The sequence below is a fragment of the Salvelinus sp. IW2-2015 genome, linkage group LG37 (genome assembly GCF_002910315.2).
Source record: "Salvelinus sp. IW2-2015 linkage group LG37, ASM291031v2, whole genome shotgun sequence".
NCBI lineage: Eukaryota > Metazoa > Chordata > Actinopteri > Salmoniformes > Salmonidae > Salvelinus > Salvelinus sp. IW2-2015.
The window spans coordinates 17,354,165-17,360,721 of NC_036876.1; the positions used below are offsets into that span (position 1 = coordinate 17,354,165).

The 6,557-nt window shown below is 46.3% G+C and overlaps 1 pseudogene; it reads left to right on the top strand.

Annotated features, from left to right (window-relative positions):
- Positions 1–2,971: 2,971 nt before the first annotated feature.
- Positions 2,972–5,842, top strand: LOC139023835 (uncharacterized; annotated as a pseudogene).
- The last annotated feature ends 715 nt before the right edge of the window (positions 5,843–6,557 follow it).

The following is a 6,557-nucleotide window of genomic DNA, read 5'->3' on the forward strand; positions in this document are numbered from 1 at the left end:
ATCCATATATTACAGGGAATTGAATAGGCGATGACTTTAACATCGACGACGCTCAGAATTCTCACTTCTTGTTTGGATTTTTTCTCAGGTTTTTGCCTGCCATATGAGTTCTGTTATACTCATAGACATCATTTATACCGTTTTAGAAACTTCAGAGTGTTTTCTATCCAATAGTAATAATAATATGCATATATTAGCATCTGGGACAGAGTAGGAGGCAGTTCACTATAGGCTCGCAAATCATCCAAAAGTGAAAATGCTGCCCCCTATATCAAAGAAGTTAACCGTGGCTAAATTCCCAATTTGGCCCTAATACCATGGTCCCCAATCATCCCCAGCATCCAATTGACTCATTATTCACCCCTGTAACTATTCTTCAGGCCGTTGCTATAATGAGAATGTGTTCTCAGTCAATTTACCTGGTAAAATAAGGGTACAATAGAACAATTATGAAGTATGTGTAGCCACTCTGTTGCCTCCAGGTGGAGATGGACATGATGCTGTGGATTTCACTCCCTGCTTTGTCTAGGAACTCCATTTAAAAGTCACCCTCTGTCCCTCTGAACTGCCCCAGAGGACCACTTAATGAGGTGCAACAGAGTCACAAATATTCTGTTTTGGATTGAAATTCTGGCTTGTTTTTAGGGGGGGGGTTGGGGTGATTTGGTTCTCTCTGATAAGTGCATTGAGCTTTACAATCAGTTGCTCCACTTGCGAGTCTGTGAGCATGTGCGTGCGAACATACCCACATTATGTGTGTGCGGGTATGTGTGCATGTGCGTAGGTCTGTATAATCACCTGGCTCAAAGTGAGAAAGTTACAGAGACAGTAGAGAGCCAGAGAACAGTCCTCTCTACCGCTCAACAGTTCTCCTCAGATGAGAGAGAAAGGTTATGGCTGGTGAGGGTGTGTATTGAAATTCAAGTCCACGTCACCTAGCCCAGGAGTGGCTGTCTGCAGATTAATGAGCTATTTGTGTAGAGTTCAGCTATTTCACATGCATCAGGTCCATATTAGTGATATAATTAATTTAACAACACTGGGGTGTTGTCACCCCGCCGTGGCATGCTGCACACAGCATGTGGCTATGATAAGCATTCTCTAATTAAACAGGCAAAAAAGAGGGGCCACCTTTTGACATTCAAAAAGCTTTGGGAGAAAAACAAGCTTTCGCAGCGAGTGTTGCCATGGCTGCGCAAATGGCTGCCAACCACGTTTGACAGGGTGATGGTGGAGGGAAGCTTTGAGGAGAGCGGCGAGTGTTGCAATCCCATCCCCTAAGGTAAACCCCCATCCACTAAGGTAGACCTTTCAGGTAAATCAACAACCCTGTTCACAACTTTGCAGATTACACTTTATTAAAGTTGATTGGACATATGCTAATTTGGCCCAAGCATGAATACTAGACCTGTGAGAGTGCTTTTTCTATCGCTTTCTACATGTAACTATGTTTTTTTTACTATTTGATTTTAAAGGCAATACATTATTAATATGGAATAGTTTATTTTCAGTAGAAAATCCAAAGAAGGCTGTTTTCAATGGCAGATGCATCTTTTAAGCAAAACATTTGCAAGATGGCGCCGACAGAGAGGGCCGCCTCGCTTCTACTCCTTAGGAAACTTCACAGCATTTCGTTTTTTTTAATGTATTATTTCTTACATTGTTAGCCCAGCAAATCTTAAGTGTTATTACTATTGGATGTCAGAGCGACGTCAACTTACCAGCACTATGACCAGGAATACAACTTACCCGAAGCGGATCCTTTGTCTGAACCACCCAGGGCATTTGAACTGATTCCAGAGGCTGACCCAAAACAACGTCGCCGCAGAAGAGGAAGACTGAGTGGCCCTCTGGTCAGACTTCGGAGGCACGTACACCACTGTGACGACCCTCCCACTCTGTCTGCCGTATTCTCTCTTTGTTCTTGTTTCCTTATTAGGATGCCGGTGGGCGGAGTTGGGAGGGTCGTCAGCTACATGGGAAACACCTGGGCCCACTGTCATAGGATAAATGCACCACTTCCCCATTCATGGAGGAGACTCTCTCCATGCAGACACCTTGATAGATTTTGTTGTGTTTCGTGGTGCGTTTTGTTGTGTTTCYTGGTGCTTTTTGGTTGTTTGCTTTGGCACCTTTCAACACCCTGCATTATCACATTCATGCATGCTAAACACTCACTTACACTACTGATTACTGATTACACACACCATTGTATATTGTACTTAGTTACTTTATTTAATAAATATATATTTGTTACTCCTTATCTCCACGTTGTCTCCCTTTTGTTACGGGCTTTGAGCCGGTTCGTGACAAGTGGGGGCTCATCCAGGATTTTTTGAACATATTGGTTTGGGAGAACGTGGAGGTACGTGTTTGGTTTGCATATGTTGTTTGAGTTTGATAGGCCCAGTATTGGTTGCCTTTGTTGTTTGGTTTGTGTGCTGCGTTGGAGAGAGTATAATGGTTAGTTTCCAGGCCCTGCCCAGCCTGGAAACTCTTGTTCTACCTTCTGTTGGGACATCGGTCTGAGGTGAGTAATCGGCTGTGTACCTCGGTTGGAGATTTGGGTAGGGTAGTGGAACTTGCTACCCGGAGCTATAGCCTTTTACCCCTGATAGGCTTAGTGACGTGTTTCATTTTTGGAATATGTTGGGCATGGTTAATGTTTGTTATTTTTGTGTGGTGTCTGTGGACTGAGCAGTTGTCTCGGGGGCACATCCGTGGCTTGGTGGAATCTGCCAGTGTGCTGGGGGGTTTATTTCCTTGCCAGCGGGCTACATACCATGTATATACCCACCGCAAATCCGCACCCACCGCAAATCCGCACGAAGACTAGGGTTGAGTTATTGTAGGTTTTGGGGAAGCTCCGTATCTCATCTCTCTTCTGTGGTGCTCAGGGTGATTGTCATTTCTCTGGTTGTGGTCTGATGTGCTCAGCAGAGGGGTTGAGCGAGATTATTTACTAATGACTATGGCGTCTTATGTGGACGAGTTCATTTGCTTAACATCAGGATCTGTTAAAATGATGTTCAACGATCTTCAACATCAGTACATTATGATTGAAATGAGTTATTCTGTTATGTTGGGAAGTGACTGTGAATCGTTGGGAAGTGACTATGAATCGTTGGGAAGTGACTATGAATCGTTGGGAAGTGACTATGGATCGTTGGGAAGTGACTATGAATCGTTGGGAAGTGACTATGAATCGTTGGGAGTTGTTGAATTAAGGACCTTGATGTTCTTTTCGTTGGAGTTTGTAGTTGATGTGGTCTCTCGTGCGCCCTGTTCCTGAATGTTTGTATTGTCAGGTTCTGTCTTTCCTGTCTATTCCCTCCTGTTCTTGTGTTCTTCTTTCCTCTTAAAAGTTGCTTCCTATGCCCTAAGGTTGCTGAGGTCTGGGGAGTCTTCTTTCCTCTTAAATGTTGCTTCCCGTGCGCAAAGGTTGCTGAGGTCTGGGGAGGAGGAGGTTGGCTGGGGGCAAATTGGAAGTGTGAACACGTAACCCCTCATCAATTTGGGACGCAGAGGCTGTGTCAATTTGGGGGCGCAGAGGCTGTGTCAATTTGGGGACGCAGAGGCTGTGTCAATTTGGGGACGCAGAGGCTGTGTCAATTTGGGGACGCAGAGGCTGTGTCAATTTGGGAACGCAGGGGCTGTGTCAATTTGGGGACGCAGGGGCCGGTATGTTGTTCCGGGGTCCTTGTTGGTCCCCGGTTTTATGGGGGGGAATGTGACGACCCTCCCACTCTGTCTGCCGTATTCTCTCTTTGTTCTTGTTTCCTTATTAGGATGCCGGTGGGCGGAGTTGGGAGGGTCGTCAGCTACATGGGAAACACCTGGGCCCACTGTCATAGGATAAATGCACCACTTCCCCATTCATGGAGGAGACTCTCTCCATGCAGACACCTTGATAGATTTTGTTGTGTTTCGTGGTGCGTTTTGTTGTGTTTCGTGGTGCTTTTTGGCTGTTTGCTTTGGCACCTTTCAACACCCTGCATTATCACATTCATGCATGCTAAACACTCACTTACACTACTGATTACTGATTACACACACCATTGTATATTGTACTTAGTTACTTTATTTAATAAATATATATTTGTTACTCCTTATCTCCACGTTGTCTCCCTTTTGTTACGGGCTTTGAGCCGGTTCGTGACANTGTACTTAGTTACTTTATTTAATAAATATATATTTGTTACTCCTTATCTCCACGTTGTCTCCCTTTTGTTACGGGCTTTGAGCCGGTTCGTGACACCACCCACTGCTTCCGAGTATATTACTCGCTAATGTCCAGTCTCTTGATAACAAGGAAGATGAAATTAAGCAAGGTTTGCTTTCCAGAGAGACATCAGGGATTGTAACATACTATATTTCACGGAAACATGGCTCTCTCGGGATATGCTGTCGGAGTCGGTACAGCCACCGGGATTCTTTGTGCATCGCGCAGACATAAATAAACATCTCTGAACATCTCTAAACACCTTCTGAAAAAACCTACACTCGATCCCTCRGATGTCAACAACTACAGACCAGTATCCCTTCTTTCTTTTCTCTCCTTGGCCAGCTCTCCTGCTATCTCTCTCAGAATGACCTTCTTGATCCAAATCAGTCAGGTTTCAAGACTAGTCATTCAACTGAGACTGTCTCTTCTCTGTGTCACGGAGGCGCTCCGCACTGCTAAAGCTAACTCTCTCTCCTCTGCTCTCATCCTTCTAGACCTATCGGCTGCCTTTGATACTGTGAACCATCAGATCCTCCTCCCACCTCTCCGAGTTGGGCATCTCCGGCGCGGCCCACGCTTGGATTGCGTCCTACCTGACAGGTCGCTCCTACCAGGTGGCGTGGCGAGAATCTGTCTCCGCACCACGTGCTCTCACCACTGGTGTCCCCCGGGCTCTGTTCTAGCCCTCTCCTATTCTCGCTATACACCAAGTCACTTGGCTCGTTCATATCCTCACATGGTCTCTCCTATCATTGCTATGCAGACGACACACAATTAATTCTCCTTTCCCCCTTCTGATAACCAGGTGGCGAATCGCATCTCTGCATGTCTGGCAGACATATCAGTGTGGATGACGGATCACCACCTCAAGCTGAACCTCGGCAAGACGGAGCTGCTCTTCCTCCCGGGGAAGGACTGCCGTTCCATGATCTTGCCATCACGGTGACAACTCCATTGTGTCCTCCCTCCCAGAGCGCTAAGAACCTTGGCGTGATCCTGGACAACACCCTGTCGTTCTCAACCAACATCAAGCGGTGACCCGTTCCTGTAGGTTCATGCTCTACAACATTCGCAGAGTACGACCCTGCCTCACACAGGAAGCGGCGCAGGTCCTTATCCCGGCACTTGTCATCTCCCGTCTGGATTACTGCAACTCGCTGTTGGCTGGGCTCCCTGCCTGTGCGATTAAACCCCTACAACTCATCCAGAACGCCGCAGCCCGTCTGGTGTTCAACTTTCCCAAGTTCTCTCACGTCACCCCGCTCCTCCGCTCTCTCCACTGGCTTCCAGTTGAAGCTCGCATCCGCTACAAGACCATGGTGCTTGCCTACGGAGCTGTGAGGGGAACGGCACCTCCGTACCTTCAGGCTCTGATCAGGCCCTACACCCAAACAAGGGCACTGCGTTCATCCACCTCTGGCCTGCTCGCTCCCTACCTCTGAGGAAGTACAGCTCCCGCTCAGCCCAGTCAAAACTGTTCGCTGCTCTGGCACCCCAATGGTGGAACAAACTCCCCCACGACGCCAGGTCAGCGGAATCAATCACCACCTTCCGGAGACACCTGAAACCCCACCTCTTTAAGGAATACCTAGGATAGGATAAAGTAATCCTTCTAACCCCCCCCCCCCCCCTTAGGAGTTAGATGCACTATTTGTAAAGTGGTTGTTCCACTGACATCATAAGGTGAATGCACCAACTTGTAAGTCGCTCTGGATAAGAGCGTCTGCTAAATGACTTAAATGTAAAATGTAAAAAATCTCTCCGGGCGGAAGAAGGGCGTCATATTCAATATATGTATATATGTATATTCAATAGGCAATGACTTGAAAACCTACAAACCTCAGATTTCCCACTTCCTGGTTGGATTTTTTCTCAGGTTTTTGCCTGCCATATGAGTTCTGTTATACTCACGGACATCATTCAAACAGTTTTAGAGACTTCAGAGTGTTTTCTATCCGAATATACTAATAATATGCATGTCTTAGCTTCTGGGCCTGAGTAGCAGGCAGTTTACTCTGGGCATGCTTTTCATCCGAACATGACAATAGCGCCTCCATCCATAAGAAGTTAAGCAATAAGGCCCAAGGGGTCTGGTGTATGTCCAATATACCACGGTTAAGTGCTGTTCCTTTAAGCACGATGCAACATGGAGTTCCTGGATACAGCCCTTAGAAGTGATATATTGGCAATATATCACAAGCCCAGCATTTGAGCTGGCCACACCTTTTTTCAGAAACTATTTACACAATCACAGTCCTTACGTCCAGAATGTGAGCATTTTATTTTTGGATGCAATGTATAGATATTCACAGAAGTATCTATAGCATAACAC